Below are 22,565 nucleotides of genomic sequence, written 5' to 3'. Positions count from 1 at the left end.
CAGCCTTGGAAGGAGGACACCATCATCATTATGCCTATATGATAGATGAGAGACGGAGTCCCAGGCAGATGATAGGCATCTTGTCACAGGTCCCACAGCTGACAGGTGCACCAGAGGCTGAGTTTGGAGCTCACTGACTTCAGAAACATTAAGGAGGACGGGTGTGTGTGATGGAGGGAGGGAGAATTGAACAAGTCCCGGGTTTTGCCCCCAGTCACAATGTAGAGGTTTTGGGTTCATTTTCCCAAGACAAGGAGCACTCAGAGAGGGAGAGTGCAGGGAGGGGGAGGCAATCGTGGTCATAGTGGGGACAGTGGGAGACAGAGATATGCAGTGTGGGCAGAACAGGGGCAGGCAAAGAAGTAGGGGAGACCCAAGGCCAAGTGTGAGCTGTCACAACCACCAGAGGGACAGGGTGCCAGGAAGGAGGTTGTGGGGCTCCAGGAGCAGCAGAGGTTCCCCAGATCTGTGAGCATGCCCTGCCTGGCACTGCAGGAAGACGTGGCTGCCACCCAGGTCAGTGTGGACGTACCTCTACCTGTGACTCACAGAAAACAAATTCTATTTTATCCCAATATAGTTCTGTATTACACACATGTAACATTCCGTTACTAGATATTGAGTGCCTTATCCTCCATGCAAATAGAGGAGAGGATACCCTAAAAGAGATACTGAGGGATTTGATTTTTCTTTCTCCCTGGGAAGATGGAATCCATAAGTTGGGTTCCCCAGCCCACAAGACAGGTGCAAGGAAGGGTGGCTGGAAGACTGTGAGTCATGACAGGGAACATTTTTCCTTAGGTTCCTTGGAGATATAAAGCTCCTGACTATCTGTCTATCATGGATAAAGAGTGAACATGGTCCCCTCTCCACAAATGTGTTTCTCTCCTTCATTATTACTGTGAAGGGCTGAAGATACACCAAGTCCTGATACATCACATTTTTGTGTTATTTTTGAGACAGAATCGCACTCTGTCACCCAGGCTGGAGTGCAGTGATGCAAGTACAGCTCACTGCAACCTCAGTCTCCCAGGCTTAAGGGATTCTCCCACTTCCGCTTCCGAACTAGCTAGGACTACAGGCACACACCACCACACCCAGCTAATTTTTGTATTTTTGGTAGAAACGGCATCCACTATGTTGCCCAGGCTGGTCTGGATCTCCTGGCCTCAGTCAATCCTCCTGCTTCAGCCTCCCAAAGTGCTGGGATGACAAGTGTGAGCCACCTCACCAGGCCTTCACTTTCTTTAATGAGCAATTAGCAGAGTTTCATCTTAGAGGCATAAGTGGCTACTGCCAGCCAAACTGTCTGTGGTGTTGGAGGGGAATCTGGCTGATTCAGACATTTCAAATGAACTTTTAAATTAACCTACCTGATGATTATCCTAAGGCCGTGTCCTGCTCCGTGATTTTTTGATTCAGGGTTTGGAGTTTTTCAGAGACTGTTACAAAGAGCATCTCCTGGCCGGGTGCGGTAACTTACGCTGTAACGTCAGCACTTTGGGAGGCCGAAGCAGGCAGATCACTTGATGTCAGGAGTTTGAGACCAGCCTGGCCATCATGGTGAAACCCCCATCTCTACTAAAAATACAAAAATTAGCCGGCTGTGCTGGCAGCCTCCTGTGAATTCCAGTTAATGCAGGGGCTAAGGCAGGAGAATCACTTGAACACAGGAGACGGAGGTGCAGTGAGCTGAGATTACACCACTGCACTCCAGCCTGGGCGACAGAGTAAGTCTCCGTCTCAAAAAACAAACAGCATCTCTTACCTACAGTGATTTGAGCTGTGGTCTGTTCTCCTTGGGTTTCTCTATCAGTCTGATCCCAACTACTCTATCTCCCTGGAATGCCTCAATATTTCTGGTGGACCACTGACACGCTTTCTTATTTTCCTCTACTGTTAAGAATTGACCCTTGAAAACATTTTCTTCCCAGTTCAATGGAATGTTGAGTGGGGCACGGAATCTATCTGCCATCTTGCTCCAATCATCTGGTTTTAGATATTTTATGTACTTTTGTCACTATAAACGTGTAATTTTTCTCAATTTGATTTTCTAAATGGTTATTATTGGTAGGTAGAAAGCCTTATCTATTACTGTATATAATATTTTGCTACCTGTCTGGGTGCAGCTTACCCTGCATTTTGGCACGAGACTCAATCTGTTTTATTCTACAAAAGAAAATTGACAGGCTGGGCACGGTGGCTCATGCCTGTAATCCCAGCACTTTGGGAGACTGAGGTGGGTGGATCACCTGAGGTCAGGACTTTGAGACCAGCCTGGCCAAGATGATGAAACCCCATCTCTACTAAAAAAAATTTTTTAATTAGCCATGCATTGTTGGCGCGCACCTGTATTCCCAGCTACGAGGGCAGCTGAGGCAGGAGGATCACTTGAACTTGGGAGGTGGAGATTGCAGTGAGCTGAGATTGCCCCACTGCACTCCAGCCTGGACGACAGCGATTCTATCTCTAAAAAAAAAAAGAAAAAGAAAAGAAAATTCACATCACAGGCAATAGAGAGTTTTAAAAGGATACTTTATGAAAGATTTCATAGGGGAGGCTTATGGAAAGAAGGAAATATATATTTTACAGAGCTGAGCAGTTCACAGCAAAAATCACCAGAACTGCCTTTTTCTCCAAAATTATTACTCCTACGCTATACTACTACTGGTTCTTCTAGTCCTTCCCTGTATTCCAAATCTTCAAATTGTCCATTTTCTTATTGGGATAATTTTCCTCTGCCCAGATCTAGGTCCTCCACAACACTTAACACTGTCTTTGGGTGTTTGAATGCCCATTGTTTTAGCTCAGGTTCCCAAGGAAACAGGCTTTGGGCCATACAAGACACCTCTAGACAGACTATACTGTGAAACGTCTGGAATGGTGCAGTGGGGAGAGGAGAGGAGAGGCAATTTACATACCTGGCTCTCACTCTTGGTTCCTTTTCTTATTGGTCAAAATTTACCCCACAGGCACAAACTCCCACACACTTCTAGATTGCATAATCTGCCCCTTTGGCAGCTGTCTGGGCAGCCAGATCCCACACTTTGAAGTGTAGTGTTTCATACAATCCAAAAGTGGTAGCAGAGGTTAGGCATGGTGGCTCACGTCTATAATCCCAGCAATTTGGGAGGCCAAGGCAGGCGGATCATGAGGTCAGGAGTTTGAGACCAGCCTAGCCAGCATGGTGAAACCCCGTCTATAGCAAATATACAACAATTAGCCTGGCATGGTGGTGGATGCCTGTAATCCCAGCTACTTGGGGGGCTGAGGTAGGAGAATCACATGATCCCAGGAGGCAGAGTTTGCAGTGAGCTGAGATCACACCACTGCACTTCAGCCTGTGCGACAGATCAAGACTCTGTCTCAAAAACAAACAAAGAAAGAATTTACAAATTCAAATTTTCTCAAGGAAATGCTCCAAGGAAAGTGAAATGGGGAAAGGTCTCTTCTTGCCCTTTTGACAACAGGAAAAATCTCAATTTTATGTTTAGTTACCCTTATAATTTCCCCCTATTGTTATTCTTTTATAGTAACACTATAATTTTCTAATTATCTCCACTGCTGTTTCTATCTTTCTCTGGGTAGTTTACAGCCACCTAGTTATCCAACAAGTCCATAGTAAGATGCAAAGCAAAGCAATTATCAGGATTATAACAAAATGATTTTTTTTTTTTTTGAGATGGAATTTCTCTCTTGTTGCCCAGGCTGGGGTACAATGGTGCCATCTCAGCTCACTGCAACCTCCACCTCCCGAGTTCAAGCAATTCTCCTGCCTCAGCCTCCCGAGTAGCTAGGATTACAGGCATGTGCCACCAGGCCCAGCTAATTTTGTATTTTTTGTAGAGATGAGATTAGGCTGATCTTGGACTCCTTACCTCGGGTGCTCTGCCTACCTCATCCTCCCAAAGTGCTGGGATTACAGACATGAGCCACCACGCCTGGTCTAGAATGAATTTTTAAATTCAGTATAATACTCACCCTGTCAGGGTGAGGGGCGACCTTTAAACACATCATACTGGTTAATTGTGTCAAAGTCAAAATAAATTATAGAGACAAATCCCTAAATCAAATGCTCTATTCGCGAATCACAAAATTGCAATTCAGGACATACACACAGACTGGGGTGGTCTTCAGTATGTCCAACAAACAAAGAAGTTGGAAGCTTTATTAGAAAGAAAAATACTACATATTGTTTTGAAATGAGGCTCATTGGCCCTGGAGAAGCTGGTTCATTCTCACAATCAGCTTTCACATTCCCTCTTTTGATCAGCATCTTTCTTTGAAAACCTCACTGATCGGCCGGGCGCGGTGGCTCAAGCCTGTAATCCCAGCACTTTGGGAGGCCGAGATGGGCGGATCACGAGGTCAGGAGATCGAGACCATCCTGGCTAACACGGTGAAACCCCGTCTCTACTAAAAAAAACACAAAAAACTAGCCGGGCGAAGTGGCGGGTGCCTGTAGTCCCAGCTACTCGGGAGGCTGAGGCAGGAGAATGGCGTAAACCCGGGAGGCGGAGCTTGCAGTGAGCTGAGATCCGGCCACTGCACTCCAGCCCGGGCGACAGAGCAAGACTCCGTCTCAAAAAAAAAAAGAAAACCTCACTGATCAGCCATCTTAAAGTGAGGCTTCATTGTCACTCCATGCCAGGATGGACCTGGGCCGGTTGTCAAGGGAAAGGTAAGGGAGTCGACATCAGGGACATGGGCCACATTTGAGCCAAAAAGAGGAGAGAAGAAAAAAAAAATTCAGGCATGTTTGTCTGGAGTTCAGCATCAAGTTCCATGTTATTAGTCCCATCCGTATTAGCATTCATCTTGACGCACTGGGCCAAACTAATCCTGTTTGGAGAACTGGCTTAACAAATATTAGACAGGCAGTAAGAACGGAGCTCAGAGACCATAATACAAAACTACTTAGCAATTGGTTTTTTTTATTATTTTATTTTATTTTATTTTATTTTATTTTATTTTATTTTATTTTATTGAGATGGAATCTTGCTCTGTCACCCAGGCTGGAGTGCAGCGTCATGATCCTGGCTCACTGCAACCTCCACCTCCTGGGTTCAAGAAAATCTCCTGCCTCAGCCTCCCGAGTAGCTGGGATTACAGGTGCCCACCACCAATCCAGGCTAATTTTTGTATTTTCAGTAGAGACAGGATTTTACCACGTTGGCACTCACTGCAACCTTCGCCTCCCAGGCTCAAGCAATTCTCATGTCTCAGCCTCCCAAATAGCTGGGATTACAGGTGCCCACCACCACACCCAGCCAATTGTTTTGTATTTTTCGTAGAGATCAGGTTTCACCATGTTGGTCAGGCTAGTCTCCAACACCTGACCTCAGGTGATCTGCCTGCCTTAGCCTCCCAAAGTGCTGGGATTACAGGCATGAGCCACTGTGCCCGGCCCATCCTAGATTTTTAGATGAACCCAACCAATCATCAACCAGAAAATTTTTAAATCTATATGCTGGAAGCCCCTGCTTGGAGTTGTCCTGCCTTTCTGGACCAAACCAATGTATTTCTTAAATGTATTTGATTGAGTCTCCATAAAATCTATAAAACCAAGCTGCACCCCAACCTCCTTGGGCAACTCAGGACCTCCTGAGGCTATGTCATGGGCCATGGTCACTCCTATTTGGCTCAGAATAAATCTCTTCAAATGTTTTCCAGAGTTTGTCTGTTTTCATCAGCAGACTTCAGGAACAGAGCAGTTTCTGTTTTTAGTAATTTTATGGGAAAAAGTTGGATCTATTCTATATGTAGATAACAAGAACTTGGCCGGGCGCAGTGGCTCAGGCCTGTATTCCCACCACTTTGGGAGGCTGAGGTGGGCGGATCACGAGGTCAAGAGATCGAGACCATCCTGGCCAACGTGGTGAAACCCCATTTCTACTAAAAATACAAAAATTAGCTCAACGTGGCGGCATGCTCCTGTAGTACCAGCTACTCGGGAGGCTGAAACTATTCCAAACAATAGAAAAAAGAGGGAATCCTCCCTAACTGATTTTATCAGGCCAGCGTCATCCTGATACCAAAACCTGGCAGAGACAGAACAAAAAAATCTTAGACCAATAGCCCTGCTGAACATCGATGCAAAAATCCTCAATAAAATACTGGCAAACTGAATCCAGCAGCACATCAAAAAGCTTATCCACCACGATCAAGTTGGCTTTATCCCTGGGGCGCAAGGCTGGTTCAACATATGCAAATCAATAAACGTGATCCATCACATAAACAGAACAAAAGACAACCACCACATGATTATCTCAATAGATGCAGAAAAGCCCCTCAACAAAATTCAACAGCCCTTCATGCTAAAAACTCTCAATAAACTAAGTATTGATGGTTCATATCTCAAAATAATAAAAGTGACTGTTTTTACTTACTCACTGTAAAGCTAAAAACACTTGAAGTTAGCCATTCCATGCGTTTTGATGAAAGCCTTGGTAATATAACCAATGTTTTATTTTTTTTCTTTTTGAGACAGGGTCTTGCTTTGTCACCCAGGCTGATGTGCAGTGGTGAGATCTCAGCTCACTGCAGCCTCCACCTCCTGGGTTCAACCAATTCTCCTGCCTCAACCTCCTGAGTAGCCAGTATTACAGGTGTGTGCCACCATGCCTGGCTAATTTTTTTTGTAGTAGATATGTGGTTTCACCATGTTGGCCAGGCTGGTCTCAGACTCCTCAGGTGATCCACCCACCTCAGCCTCCCAAAGTGCTAGGATTACAAGCACAAGCCACTGCGCCCGGCGCTATAACCAATGTTTATAATTGTATCCCTCTAGAGAGAGAGCGAGTAGAGGTGTCTCTCTCTCTTTCTCTCTCTCTCTGTGTGTGTGTGTGTGTGTGTATTGAAAAAAAAATGGGCCAGGTTCAATGGCTCACACCTGTAATCCCAGAACTTTGGGAGGCCACTTGAGCCCAGGAGTTCAAGACCAGCCTGGCCAACATAAGGAGACCCCCATGTCAAAAAGAAAACAGAAGAGAAAAGAAGAGATGTATGGTTTTATTACTACCTGCATACTTGCATGCAGGGCCTGCATGAGGTGGTGGATATGCTTGAGAGAAGAGAGGAGAGGAGGGGAAGGAAGAGGAGGGGAGAGGAGGGGAGAAGAAAGTGGGTAGGGGGAAGGAATGGTTTTATTACTACCTGCAGGCAGGGCCTGCATGAGGTGATGGGTGTGCTGGGCTCAGGGGATATGTGGGCTGTGAGGAGATGGTGATGGCAAGGCTGGAAGGAAAAGGGGTGGCTTAGAAACCAGGCCCAAGGGATCCTCAGATCTGCTTCTTGGAATGGGCAGCCTTGAGAAAAGAGTCACGGTAAGCCACAGTCATGCCATCCATCAGATGCAGACATTCTTGGAAATCTAACTGCCCATCACTAGTGAGGTCCAGTTTCTTCATTATGTGGTCAAGGACATTGGCGCCCTTCTGGTTCTATGTGGAGGCAGCCTGGTCTGTATTCATGAAGCTTGGGAACTCCATCTTGGGGTGAATGCTATTGTAACCATCCTTTCCAGCCTATTTCTGGAAAACAGCAATCAGGGACTTAATGCACTGCTCCATCTCTGTAGGGCTGGAGATTTTTGCCATGTTGGAGTTGACTGAGGCACCAAGAGAAGGTTTTTACTGGACCTGTGTAAATAACCATATTGCCATAAGAATATTTGCAAATAGGGCCGGGCGCGGTGGCTCAAGCCTGTAATCCCAGCACTTTGGGAGGCCGAGACGGGCGGATCACGAGGTCAGGAGATCGAGACCATCCTGGCTAACACGGTGAAACCCCGTCTCTACTAAAAAATACAAAAAACTAGCCGGGCGAGGTGGCGGGCGCCTGTAGTCCCAGCTACTCGGGAGGCTGAGGCAGGAGAATGGCGTAAACCCGGAGGCGGAGCTTGCAGTGAGCTGAGATCCGGCCACTGCACTCCAGCCTGGGCGACAGAGCGAGACTCCGTCTCAAAAAAAAAAAAAAAAAAAAAAAAAAAAAAACCAGAATATTTGCAAATAGTTTTCTCATTCTGGAGGAATCAAGTAGAAAGAAAAAGCAAACATTTCCATCTTAGTTTACAAAAGTATACCAAATTGTTATAAACTATAGATAGTTTAACAGAGAAAATTTTCTCTTTTTTTTTTTTTTTTCATTTTTTTGAGAAAGGGTTGCGTTCTGTTGCACAGGCTGGAGTGCAGTGGTACAAACACAGCTCCCTGCAACCTCTGCCTCTCGACTCAAGTAATCCTCCCACCTCAGCCTCCCAAGTAGCTGGGACCACAGGCGTGTGCCACCATGCCCAGCTAATTTTTTTTTTTTTTGATTTTTTTTGTAGAGACAGGGTTTTGCGATGTTGCCCAGGGTGGTCTTGAACTCCTGGGCTCAAGCGATCTTCCCACCTTGGCCTTCCAAAGTGAACCACCACACCCCATCAGAAAATTTTCTTATATGTGGCAAATAAAACATTTAAGTAAAAACAAAGTTTTTATTTTCTGAATTTTTTTTTTAGAATCTCAGTCTCCTATGTTTCCCAGGTTGGTCTTGAATTCCTGAACTCAAGGGATCATCCTGTCTCGGCCTCCCAAACTGCTGGGATTACAGGTGTGAGCCACCGTGCCCAGCCCAAGAACAAATAAAGTTTTAAATAAAGTTCAAAAATACATTAACTTTATCAGTTATATAGTCTCATGTAATTAATTTTTTTCTGCTTGATCTTTTTTTTTTTTTTTTTTTGAAATGGAGTTTCACTCTTGTTGCCCAGGCTGGAGTGCAGTGGCCCGATCTCAGCTCACTGCAAGCTCCGCCTCCCGGGTTTACGCCATTCTCCTGCCTCAGCCTCCCGAGTAGCTGGGACTACAGGCGCCCGTCACCTCGCCCGGCTAGTTTTTTGTATTTTTTAGTAAAGACGGGGTTTCACCATGTTAGCCAGGATGGTCTCCATCTCCAGACCTGGTGATCCGCCCATCTCGGCCTCCCAAAGTGCTGGGATTACAGGCTTGAGCCACCGCGCCCGGCCGTTCTGCTTGATCTTGATGATCAGTTGCATGAAGCCATCAGTTTCTGTTAGAGTTTTGAAAAACAATTATTCAGTTCATTGATGTGAAAGTTATTAGAAATCTATATTCAACAGTACTTGTTAGAATCTTTTTTATGAATCTGATTCCAGATGCCTTTAGAGAAGAATCAGCACTGTAGATTAAAAAACTTAGAAGAGCGAAGACTAAAATCTGATGAAAGTTCAATAACTGACAAGAAAGTTCAGATATTTCTATTATATACAGCATTTTAAGATAACAACCAGAATCATGACTGATAGCATCACACCAGGACCATCAGACCTCTATAAATTTTATATGCTCTTCAGAACATATAAACATTAACATCAATAACATATCTATATAAGTGTAAACATATAACATTAACATCAGTATCATATCTATATAAGTGTAAACAGCAATTAGTATTATTTTATTATTTGAAATTGCTTTTCATATAATCTAGCATATCAAATAAGCCTAATGAGAGACACATTCTTTGACACTCTCCAGGGGCCTCACTGGTAAATCTCAAAGTCAATTTCAGGTTAAAAAGACTTAAATTAGAATTTGATTAGTTTGTTCAACAGCAACAGATAAATTAAAACAGAATTTGATTTGGGGGAAATTTGTCAAAGATGTTAAAAGGCTCAAAACATTTGTTCAAAACAGGATCACGGGTCACTGTGAAATAACAGTCACTTATTTAGGGGCACATGTTCTCAGGACCTCCTGAGGGCTGTGTCACAGGCCAAAAATAAATTCTAAAAAAAAGAAAAGAAAAAGGGAAAAAAGAAAATAGTCACTCATTTAACCAGAGTGATAGTCAACAGACTTCAACAGCAATACAGAAAGTTACATGGACTTAAAAACATAACCTTTCCAAAGCTCAGTTTTCCTAAGCAATCAGAAACCTAATTAATAGGCCAGGCATGTCGGCTCACGTCTGGAATCCCAGCACTTTGGGAGGCCGAGGCAGGCGGATCACTTGAGGCCAGGAGTTCAAGAACAGCCTGAGCAACATGGTAAAACTCCATCTCTATTAAAAGGACAAAATGTTAGCTGTGCACAGTGGCCTGCGCCTGTGGTCCCAGCTACTCCGAGGCAGGAGAATTGCTTGAACCCTGGAGATGGAAGTTGCAGTGAACCGAGATAGCACCATTGCACTCTAGCCTGGGTAACAGAGAGAGACTCTGTTTCAAAACAAAACAAAACAAAACCCTAGGATCAACAGAAAGGAATGCCAGAGTTAACATAAAGGATTGTAGAGAGCCAAGTTCTTATTTGCAGAGGAAGCCTTCAGGTACTAGGCTTCAGAGAGAATAGGTTGTAACATGTTTCTCTTTTTTTTTCTTTCTTCAGATGGAGTCTCGCTCTGTTACACAGGCCGTAGTGCAGTGGCGTGATCTCAGCTCACTGCCACCTCCGCCTCCCAGGTTCAAGTGATTCTCCTGTCTCAACCTCCTGAGTAGCTGTGAATACAGGCACCTGCCACCGCACCCAGCTAATTTTTGTGTTTTTAGTAGAGACAGGGTGTCATTATATTGGTCAGGCTGGTCTCGAACTCCTGACCTCAAGTGATCTACCCGCCTTGGCCTCCCAAAGTGCTAAGATTACAGTTGTGAGCCACCGTGCCCAGCCGTAACGTTTCTTATCAGACTTCAAGTCTGTGTTGATGTTGACGCCAGAGAGGTATAATGAGGCATGTCTGACTCCCACTCCCTGTCGTGCCCTGAAACCATCTCTCAGGTTAAATTTTGAAAGAGCCCTGGCTGAGGAGGAAGTCCATTCAGATGGCTGTGGGGACACGGGGGCTTATGATTTTACTTTTGGTTTACAAGTCCTATAAGATAAAACTGCATAAATTTTAAGAAACAAGTCCTATGCCTGATGTATGGATCATATAAAAAGTTCACCAAACTGTCCAGTGCCATAACCAGAGACATTCGAACGACAAATCAGGGTGAGAAGACGGTATTTCCACACTGTAGACAGCTTTTCCCAAGACATCAGAATAAATCTTCCTAACACAATGAGACTCTTACCCCCTGAATGTCTACATTTTTCACTTGACAGACCCTGACCCCCAAATCCTTTAATTCACCTAGTGCTCCCTTTTATAGAGTTGGCACTCTGCTTTCATTCAACCCAGTCCTAAAATGCTGCTCAAAGACATAGTCTTTTGATTTGTTTAGCTGGTGGCCCCCAGGCTTGGGATCTTGGTTCAAAACTATTGTACAAACTAAATTTATTATACTATTGCTAATTATAGCTGGGTGTGGTGGCTCATGCCTATAATCCCAGCACTTTGGGATGCCAAGGCAGGCAGATCACTTGAGGTCAGGAGTTTGAGACCAGCCTAGCCAACATGTTGAAACCCCGTCTCTACTAAAAAGACAAAAATTAGCAGGGCATGGTGGTGGACCCCTGTAGTCCTAGCTACTCGGGAGGCTGAGACAGGAGAATCGCTTGAACCTGAGAGGTGGAGGTTGCAGTGAGCAACCTTGCTCACTGAACTGGCTGGATCGCAGCACTGCACTCCAGCCTGGGCGACAGAGTGAGACTCCAGAAAACATAAACAAAAACAAAAACTTAATAAATCCAGTTAAGAAACTACCTTAAAATGCAAAATCTCCGTTTTTGTAGACTGATTATTTAAAAGGTAAAGAAAAACAGATCAACATGTTAAGAAAACCTATCTCAAACAGAGAGGAGCAGACTCGCCCTGCTTCAGTGCACCCTTGACACTAATGTTCAATTTTTAGAAAAACTGATAAATGATTTCTTTTCCATCCCAACCTATCTCATCATATATAAGACTTCCTTCCCAAGGTTCATCCTTCATAAACCCTCAGCAACTTGCCTAGACATTCCATCACTTTTTTACCCTCGCCTTAGCCATATAAATTTTCATTTTTATATTAGACTCCATTTCAAGTACTAACCAAGCCCAACCCTGCTTAACTTCTGAGATTAGACAAGATTTGGCGCATTCTGGGTGATATGGCCATAGACTATTTTTTATATTAAAACAAGCAGCCATTTTATGTTAGGATAAAAACGTATTGTCACTCAGACCACACAAAATTTTGCCATATAAAAATTATTTTTTGCACATTTTGTATATAGAATTACATATACTAAGAACTTTTAATTTTCAGTAACCTTAATTTTTAGAAAAAACCTAGGAAGTAGTTTGGAATTGTTATATATTAACATCTCATGAATATATATTTTATAATCTTTAAAAATATTTTTAGAGAACAATTTTCCATATGGAACAGGGCATTTTGTTAACAGACCCAAATACCTTTTGTCTTTTATAAAACTTAAGGTCCAAGAACAAATTTGTGTTTATGTTCAGCGATTTGTATCCGTTGTTTTTTTACTTGGAAATGATCCCAGCATTTAGTGAGTACCTATTACTTAATTTAACATAACATAACTTTAATATTTCATCTTCATCTTCATATGGTAAGAGCAAGTGAAAAAAAGATTTCAAATTACATGAAAAGTTCACTTATAAACATGTATCTCACTTTTATTTTATTCATTTTAACAATTATACCTAGATTACTTATGAAAACTGACATATTGAACAAAGCCAGTCGGCCGGGGGTGGTGGCTCACATCTGTAATCCCAGCACTTAGGGAGGCTGAGAAGGGCAGATCACTTGAGGTCAGGAGTTCAAGACCAGCCTGGCCAACACCGTGAAGCCCCATCTCTACTAACAATACAAAAATTATCCAAGCATGGGGGCGCATGCCTAGAGTCCCAGCTACTTGGGAGACTGAGACAGGAGAATCTCTTGAACCTGGGAGGCAGAGGTTGCAGTGAGCCGAGATAGCACCACTGCACTCCAGTCTGGGCGACGGAGGGAGACTCTGCTCTAAATAAATAAATTAATTAATTAATTAATTAATAAAGCTAGTCATCATTTCAAGTTATTTTCCTATTAAAACATTTTTATAGCCTGTAAATGTCAGGTGTCCACCTGAGCAAAAACCTTAAATATATGAGTATTTTGCCAATAACACAGAAAATACAGCGGTTTTATTACACCCACAACATTAAATTAGTCTTACTTACCAAATAATTGCACATAAAAGACCATTCTGTTTTTAGGTTAGGTTATGCTTAAAACATCTAACAGAGACAAATATAGAACCAGTAAACCCAGCCAAAAATGTGTACTGACAATTTTGAAAACATTTATCATTTTATTTTACCAACAATTTTAAAACCAACTTATTTTTCAAGGACTTAATTGAGTTGCATGAACTAAATGCGTTTTAGTTAATCACTGTATATTTATATGAGCACCTATTTAAGCCAATCTGAATAGGATTCTTTAAATAATTGTTTGCCAACGATTCCAGATTATACCATGTAGACACATTTAACATAACACATGTACATATGTATGAATATACCCAAACACGGATACGTACATAAACAAAGATAGCTTTCATTTTAGAATTTTGATTATGGGACAGTAAAACATACAAACTCACCAATTTATAAAAGACATTGGATCTAATTTCTGACAAAATGGAAGAAGGCTAAACTTTATTTAAGATTTTTCTCCTCAATAGGTAATCTTATGAAGGTGGTGACCCAAATTTTGGGTACAGCATTTTGAGTCAGTTACCAACATGTTGAATTAGACAAAGAATTGTTAACGGCAAAATGTGACTGAATTATGTGAGGAGGCCCAAAAGATAAGAGGTATTCTCATAAGCTTTGTATAGTGTTCTCTTGGTCTCAATTCCTCATCCTTGAAGATAAGAGTGTTGTCTTTCCTTTTACTATAGGAAGTAGATCTTTTACATGGGAATTTCATCTTTTGCTTTTAAGAAACACTACAAAGGTCAGTGATTTTATTTGTATCTGATGTTTTTCAACTGTCTTTATTTTAATAGTCAGTATGCCAGAGTAGCTGAGGCGTTTTGGGAAAAGAGTTTTGCTTAAAGAAGGATAAAGAGGAAGAGGTAAAGGAAGGAGAGGGGAAGGCTTTGGAGAAGAAAATCTCAGCTAGCTTTAGACAGTATTTTGCAGTGAGGCAGTCTTTGAGTCTTGAATGTGTTCTGGAGCCTCAAGATACCGAGACAGGAGTCCCATTTGGACTGTATTATTTTAGTTCACTTCGAGGAAAACAGACTGCGTGAATGATCCCCATAATGTTGGCATATATTACCAACTGGTGTCCCAGAAAGAGGGAACTATGTTGGCATGCCTTTAAACTTTGAGAGCCCGTGTGTGAACAAATTAATCTAGGTGATTGGGTTCAATGCCTAATACACAAAAGCCAAATTAAACTCTAAGCATGCGAATGTTTCTGAAAATAAAATGCAAACTTATCAGGAAGCATGAGAAGCCTTCTCTAACAGAAAAATCTCTGTAACCAGGCCTCATAACCAGGAGGGAGAAAATCCCTCTTAACAGGCGGTCTCTGGCTGGGTATAGTGGCTCACGCCTGTAATCCCAGCTCTTTGGGAGGCCGAGGCGGGCAGGTCACTTGAGCTCAGGAGTTCAAGACCAGCCCGCCTAACTGGGTGAAACCCCATGTCTACTAAAAAATACAAAAATTAGCCAGGCTAGCAGTGCACGCCTGTAATCCCAGTTACTCGGGAGGACGATGCATGAGAATCACTTCAGCCAAGGAGGTGAAGGTTGCAGCGAGCCCAGATCACACCACTGCACTGCAGCCTGGGCGACAGAGCAAAACACTGTCTCAAAAAAAGAAGAAAAGAGAAAAGACAAGACAAAAAAGACAAGACAAGAAAAGAAAGGAAAAGAAAAGAAGAGAAAAGAAAAAAAAAGAGGAGGTTTCATAACCAGGAGAGAGAGAAAGACCCTTCCTAACAAATTCCCAAATAAAACTGAACTCAACCCCCCAGAAAATGGCAGTTTGATCCAAGGGAGACTCACCAGGGGTGAAAGAGGCAACCAAAAAAGCCAAAGGCTCAAGGGGTCCAAGTGTGCAGACCTCACGCCATAGCTCCAGAGGTCATTGATGTCTCCAAGGTGAGTCAGCTTCGGACCCCACTTGTGACACCACAAATGTCAAAGTCAAAACCTATGGAGATGAATCTCTTTTTTTAATTACAATATTAAGGATGTTATATTATGGTTTTGGTTTTTGTTTTTTAAGACAGGGTCTCACTCTGTCACCCACCCTGGAGTGCAGTGGCACAATCTCGGCTCGCTGCAACCTCTGCTTCCCCGACTCAGCCTCTGGAATAGCTGGGATTACAGACATGCAACACCACATCCAGCTAATTTTTTACATTTTTTATAGAGACAGGATTTCACCATGTTGCCCAGGCTGGTCACGAACCCCTGGGCTCAAGCAATCCACTGGCCTCAGCCTCCCAAACAGCTGGGATTACAGGCGTGAGCCACCACGCCTGGCCATGAATCTATAAACATTTTATTTGAGAATAATAGAATTGTAATCTGAGGCATACACACAAACTGGCTGGTCTTTGGTGTGTCCAAAGAACAAAGAGAAAGTTGAGAGTTTTATTAGAAACAGAAATGTTACCTATATTTTTTAAAGCAAGTCCATTGGCACCAGAGAAGCTTTCGGGAGCTGGAAGCTCTGATTGGTGAGTGCGGACAATAGGTAAAACAAGCCTTAGAGTCACTGCAGGTTGTTTCAGCAGTTACTACATAAAAGTGGTCTTAGGGTGGCAGTAGGCCATTTCAGCCACCAGCCTTGTGGAAAATTCAATTCTTGGAGCAGATGCAATGTGCCCTGAGTGCTTTCTCCCCTGGCCACTCAACTCTGAAAATGTCAAAAATGACTCAAACAGGTTGGTTTCAGTGGCACATGCCTGAAATCCCAGCACTTTGGGAGGCCAAGGCAGGCAGACGGCTTGAGGTCAGGAGTTCGAGGCCAGCCTGGTCAACAAGACAAAATCCTGTCTCTAGTAAAAATACAAAATTAGTCCAGTGTGAGGCACATGACTGTAGTCCCAGCTACTCGGGAAGCTGAGGCAGGACAATCACTTCAACCCAGAAAGCTGAGATTTCAGTGAGCCGAGATCACGCACTGCACTCCAGCCTGGGTGACACAGCAAGACTTCATCTCAAAAAAAAAAAAAAAATTACTCACTTCACATAATCAACTTTCTTTTTTTTTTTTAATTTTATTTTTTTTTTATTATTATACTTTGAGTTCTAGGGTACATGTGCATAACGTGCAGGTTAAAGCAGAGTCCTGCTTAGTAATGCACAAAAATTCTCCTTTGTGATCCATTCATTTTACTGCTGTTGACTTTATTGCTTATGCTTTCAGACAGAGACACTCTCCTTTGACCAAACTTGACTCAGGCTCCTGAGTCCTGTTTCTGACTAGGTCCCAACCTCAGGCTCTGTCCTTCATCCACAGACTCTGCCCATTTAGCCTGTTTCAGCAAAAATCCTGTCAAGTCAGTTTAGCCAGAATCCCCCTGCACACTGAGATATCCTCCAAGTAATTTCCCATCTTCTGACCGCCCGCTCCTACTCCTTGACTGCAAATCCCCACTTGTCCTTGGTGGACAAGTTAAAGTCAATCCCAATATCACTCTCCCACCACAAGATCCCATTGCAGTGGTCCCTGTACATATCACAATAGTCCCCCCTCTGAGTAAAATCGTCCTTACGATCTTTTATTTTATTTTCAGAGACAAAGTCTCACTCTGTCACTCAGGCTGGAGTGCAGTGACCCAATCCTAGCTCACTGCAGCCTCAAACTCCAGATTCCAAGGAATCTTCCTCCCCCAGCCTCCCGACTAGCTGGGACTACAGGTATGCACCATCAAATCCAGCTATTTTTTTTTTTAATTCCCTGCAGACGCAGGAACTTGATGTGCCCAGTGGATTTTTGTATTTTTTGTAGAGTCGGGGTTTTGCCATGTTGCCCAGGCTGGTCTTGAACTCCTGGGCTCAACCAATCCTCTTACCTTGGGCTCCCAAAGTGCTGGGATTACAGGCATGAGTCACTGCAGCTGGCCCTTCCTTACAGTCTTTAATAAGTGCAATAAATACTTGTTTCCTTTAACATTTCCCTGTGTCTTCAATCTCCTGAAGTCTTACATGCCTGACATTGTCTTTACTCCACTCGATACAAAAATTCCTTTCTTTGGTCGGATCCAGTGGCTTACGCCTGCATTCCCAGCACATTGGGAGGCCGAAGCGGGCAGATAACCTGTCAGGAGTTCAAGACCAGCCTGGCCAACATGGCAAAACCCCATCTCTACTAAAAGTACAAAAATCAGCCGGATGTGGTGGTGTGCGCCTGTAGCCCCAGCTACTCAGGAGGCTGAGCCAGGAGATTTGCTTGATCCCAGGAGGCAGAGGTTGCAATGAGCCGAGGTCATGCCACTGTACTCCAGCCTGGGTGACAAAGAGACTCTGTCTCAAAAAAAAAAAAAAATTTTCTTTCAACACCTTGGAGTTAATTACACACCATTGTATCCTTGCCTCCAGTGTGGTGTTTGAGAGATCCAATGTCAGTTTAATTATTTTTCCTCTGTAAGTAACCTGCTATTTCTCTCTGATCGTTTTAAAATATTTTTTCCTTGTCTTTCACAATTTTACATGTCCCTGTTCCTGTGTGTGTACTATAATACCTTTAAATCTTAAGTCATTTTTTAAAATCTGAGAAATTCTTATTGATTACTTATTTAAGTACATTCTCCTTTTTAATAACTATGTTCTCTTCTTATAAGGCTACTGTTAGATGCGTTTTGACGTTTATTCTTCTGCCCTCCATATTAATTAACTTTTCTTTCATTTACTTCTCTATCCATTGCTGATTACTTTTATGAATTTTTTAGACTCATTTCCTCAACTCAGTAATAGCTTTTTCAACTTTATCAGTTTTAATATCCAACCTATACCACTGAATTATTTATTTGAGCAGTTAATGTTTTCATATTCAATCTATCCAATAGGCTTTCTTTTTATTTATTTATTTATTTGAGACGGAGTCTTGCTCTGTCGCCCAGGCTGGAGTGCAGTGGCATGATCTTGGCTCACTGAACCTCTGCCTCCCGAGTCCAGGCAATTCTCCTGCTTCAGCCTCTTAAGTAGCTGGAACCACAAGCATGTGACACCATACCAGGCTAATTTTTGTATTTTTAGTACAGACAGGGTTGCATCTTGTTGGCCAGGCTGATCTCGAACTCCTGACCTCAGATGATCCACCTGCCTTAGCCTCCCAAAGTGCTGGGATTACAGGCATGAGCCACCGCACCTAGCCTTTTTTTATTTATTTTTAGATGGAGTTTCACTCTTCTTGCCTAGGCTGGAGTGCAATGATGTGATCTCGGCTCACTGCAACCTCCATCTCCCAGGTTCAAGTGATTCTCCTGCCCCAGCCTCCTGAGTAGCTGGGGTTACAGGCCTGCACCACCATGACCGACTAATTTTATATTTTTAGTAGAGATGGGATTTCGCCATGTTGGCCAGGCTGGTCTTAAACTTCTGACCTCAGGTGATCCTCCCGCCACAGCCTTCCAAAGTGCTTGGATTACAGGCATGAGCCACCCTGCCTGGCCTATCCGATAGTTTTTCCATATAACCCTTTCTTTCTGGGAAGATGTGTAAGCCCAGACACTCCATGTGAGTTTCAGTGTTTCTAGATTGATAGGTCGTTGGATATGGAGCCTCTAGAGCTGAGCTGAGACAATTCTTTCCAGTCCCTAGCCTATGAGTCTCCAGAGACGCTTACAGGATTTCTGTTTTACAGTGTGAAGGAGTCTACGGGTGAATGATATTGGTTTTAACTGTCTAGCTCAGAGGGCAGAGGGAGAGGTAGGAAAGGAATGCTCAGTTACTGGCCAGCTTTGATGAGTCTGTACTTTTTCTAGGAGCTTTCCAAGTCCCCTGTTCCTTAATGTTATCACGCCACTTTGGGCTAGCACTGGGCCAGCCCTGCCAAGTGTCTGCTCTATAGTGTTTACAGAACAGGTAATAAGCCTTCCAGAAAACAATTCTCCTGCTTCAAGGAGAAAAAAAGAATGCAACTTAGAAAGCTCCACCTGGGCTGATCCTCCATCTGTGGCCTCTGACCTTTTCCCACTCTAAGCTATCTCATCCCCCAGTGGGGCCAAACATCAAGGGTTTTGTTACTGGGAACTGCTCTGAACTCCAACCACTTCCCACCTCTTCTGTGGCATCTGCAGGGTTGGGTTTGGGAAGGAAGCCAGCAGCTATTGCTGGTTCACCATCTTCTTCTGGAACCAGATATGCTTGTACATTTTGAAAGTAATGTGAAGTCATTACTGACAACAACTAAAATATATATACCACTTAACCACATGACGGGCACTATTCTAAGTTTTTTACATGTATTTACCCATTTAATCATAGCAATCAAATGAGTTAGATAATGTGGTTATCCCCAGTTCACTCTTGAGTAGCCTGAGACACAGAAAGGTTGTATGACTTACACAAGGTCACACAGCTTAATAAGTCGAGAAGCCAGAAACTGAACCCAAGCTGTCTGGTTCCAGAGTCTGTACTCTAAAATACTAGCGTTAACTGGGCACAGTGACTCACTCCTGTAATCCCACCCCTTTGGGAGGCAGAGGTGGGAGGATTGCTTGAAGACAAGAGTTCAAGATCAGCCTGGGCAACATAGGAAAACACTCTCTCTACCAAAAAAACATTTTTTTAAAAATTAGCCAGGCTTGGTGGTGCACGCCTGTAATCCCAGCTACATGGGAGGCTGAGGCAGGAGGATCACTTGAGCTGAGGAGGTTGGGGCTACAGTGAGCCATGATTGTGCTATGGAGCTCTAGCCTGGGCAACAGAGTGAGGCCCTGTCTAAAATAAAACCAAATGAAATGCTAGTGCTTTTAGCCATTCTACCATTCTATCATTCATTAGTGTTGGTATCCATTCCTTGAACAGCAAAATAACTTCTCCTTTTTTTTTCCTGTCCCTCCTCCCATCTCCCATGTTTATAATACTGGGAATTTTATTTCAACACTATAATTTTTTAAGTTTACAATCAAAAGTTTACACTGTTTAATAAATTTTACTATTTTTCTTCTCATAATTGCTTATTGAAATCACCTTCCTCTTAAATTTACTTTTCTCTTCTCACAGGACTGTATACCAATAATTATTTCTGAAGGGTATATGTGTCATTAATTTTCTGAACTATCTTTTCCCTCATTCTGGATTATCCTGGCTGTATATAGATATCTAGGTTCAACTTTTCTCATTTGTTTTGTTTTGTTTTTCTGAGGCAGTGCCTGGCTCTGTCACCCAGACTGGAATGCAGTAGCACCATCTCGGCTCATGGCAATCTCCACCTCCTGGATTCAGTGATTCTCCTGCCTCAGCCTCCCAAGTAGCTGGGACTGCAGGCACGTGGCACCACACCTGGTTACTTGTATTTTTTGTAGAGATGGGTTTCGCCTTGTTGGCCAGGCTGGTCTCAAAACTCCTGAGCTCAAGCAATCCTCCCGTCTCGGCCTCCCAAAGTGCGGGGACTACAGGCGTGAGCCACTGCGCCTGGTCCAAACTTATTTTTAATCAGCTCCTTGAAAAACTTCTCCATTGCATTCTCTCTTCTCTCTTTCTCTCTAGGACCTTTCAGGATTTTATCTTTATCCTAGAAATTTACTCTGAGGGTATGTGTGTGTGTGCGTGGGCAGGTGTGTGTACACATGTGTGTTAATCAGACTCAGAACTAGGTGGCTCTTTTCGGTTTGAAGATTCATGTCTTTTGTTCAGTTCAGAAAATTCGAGAACATTATTTCTTCAAGTACTGCCTTCTCTCCAGTCTTTCTATTGTTTTGTTGTTTTTGTCGTTACTTTTTTTTTTTTTTTTTTTTCATTTCTGAGACTGAGTTTTGCTGTGACACCCAGGTTGGAGTGCAGTGGCAGGACCTCAGCTCACTGCAACCTCCACCTCCTGGGTTCAAGTGATTCTTCTGCCTCAGACTCCCAAGTAGCTGGGATTTCAGGCGCCTACCACCACACCGGGCTAATTTTTGAATTTTTAGTAGAGACAGGGTTTCATCATGTTGGACAGGCTGGTCTCCAACTCCTGACCTCAGGTGATCTGCCTGCCTCAGCCTCTCAAAGTAGTGGCGTGAGCCACAGCGTCTGGCCCAGTCTTTCTATTCTCTACCTCTGGTACTTCTATTGGATGAAGAGTGAAACTTCTGGGATCTATTCTCCATTTCCTTTATTATTTTCATTTCCTATTTTCTATTTCATAATACTTTTCTGCTATACGGTGAAGTAGTGCCATGCCTGAACACATTTTTTCATTGGGTTGTTCCAGTTTCTCTTATTGATATGCAAAAGATTTGCTGTATATCAGAGATGGTTACTTTTAGTTTATTGTGGATGCTTCACCATTTTCCCCAAAATTTGCCTTTTTAAACAGTGTTTATGGTGTTTTTTGAATTAGATGATACTTTAGCTTTCACATCTTTATGTCAGATTCATTGTTTATAGCCTTGGTGTAATGTCAGGAAGTGCCTATGCCAACTCAAGATGTCTTACACTATAATATTTTCCTAAATTTTCATTTAGTTCTTTGTGACTTCACGTTTTCACATTTAAGTCTCTGAATTTTTAGAATTTATTATTTTATGTGGTTCAAAGTAAGGATTTCATCTTTATTTTTTCAAATGGATAAACACTAATCAACAATCCTTTATTATACAACCCATCTGTTGCCCACTATTCGGAAATGCATGCTGAAGTTTGTATATAAATTAGTCTGTTTCTTGACTTTCTATTTTCACTAATAAATCTGTTTCTATGTGTATTCATTTTTTTATTGTTGCTGTAACAAATTGTCAACAGCTAAGACAACGCTGGGAGCGGTGGCTCATGCCTGTAATCCCAGCACTTTGGGAGGCTGAAATGGGCAGACAGCTTGAGGTCAGGAGTTTGAGATCAGCCTGGCCAACATGGCAAAACCCCTTCTCTACTAAAAATACAAAAATTAGCCAGGTGTGGTGGCACGCGCCTGAAATCCCAGATACTCGGGAAGCTAAGACAGGAGAATCGCTTGAACACGAGAGGCAGAGGTTGCAGTGAGCCAAGATCACCCCACTGAGCTCCAGCTTGGGCGACACAAGTGAGACTCCATCTCAAAAAATATTTATATCGCTAAGACAGTTTTTGAAAAAGAAGAATAAGGTGGGAAGAATGGCTCTTTCATATTTGAATACTTCTTATACAGCCACAGGAATCAAGATAGTGTAATATTGGGAGAAGAGTAGACACATAGATCACTGTAACAAAACAGAGAACCTAGAAATAGCCTTACACTGATTTTTTAGAAAGAAACAAAAAGAAGGAAGGATCATCCACTTAACAAATGGTGCTGGAGGAGTTGCATAACCATAGGCAAAAAAAAAAAAAAAACAAAAAGACCTAATCTTCATGCCTTTATATAAAAAAGTAACTCAAGTGGATCATATATTTAGATTTAAAATATAAAACTAAAAAAAAAAAAAAAAAAAAAAAAAAAAACAAAACTTTTACAAGAAACCATAGGAGAAAGGTCT

Source organism: Chlorocebus sabaeus, chromosome X (assembly GCF_047675955.1).
Source record: "Chlorocebus sabaeus isolate Y175 chromosome X, mChlSab1.0.hap1, whole genome shotgun sequence".
Taxonomy (NCBI): domain Eukaryota; kingdom Metazoa; phylum Chordata; class Mammalia; order Primates; family Cercopithecidae; genus Chlorocebus; species Chlorocebus sabaeus.
The sequence above is the reverse complement of the archived record's forward strand: the minus strand, read 5'-3'. Positions refer to the sequence as shown.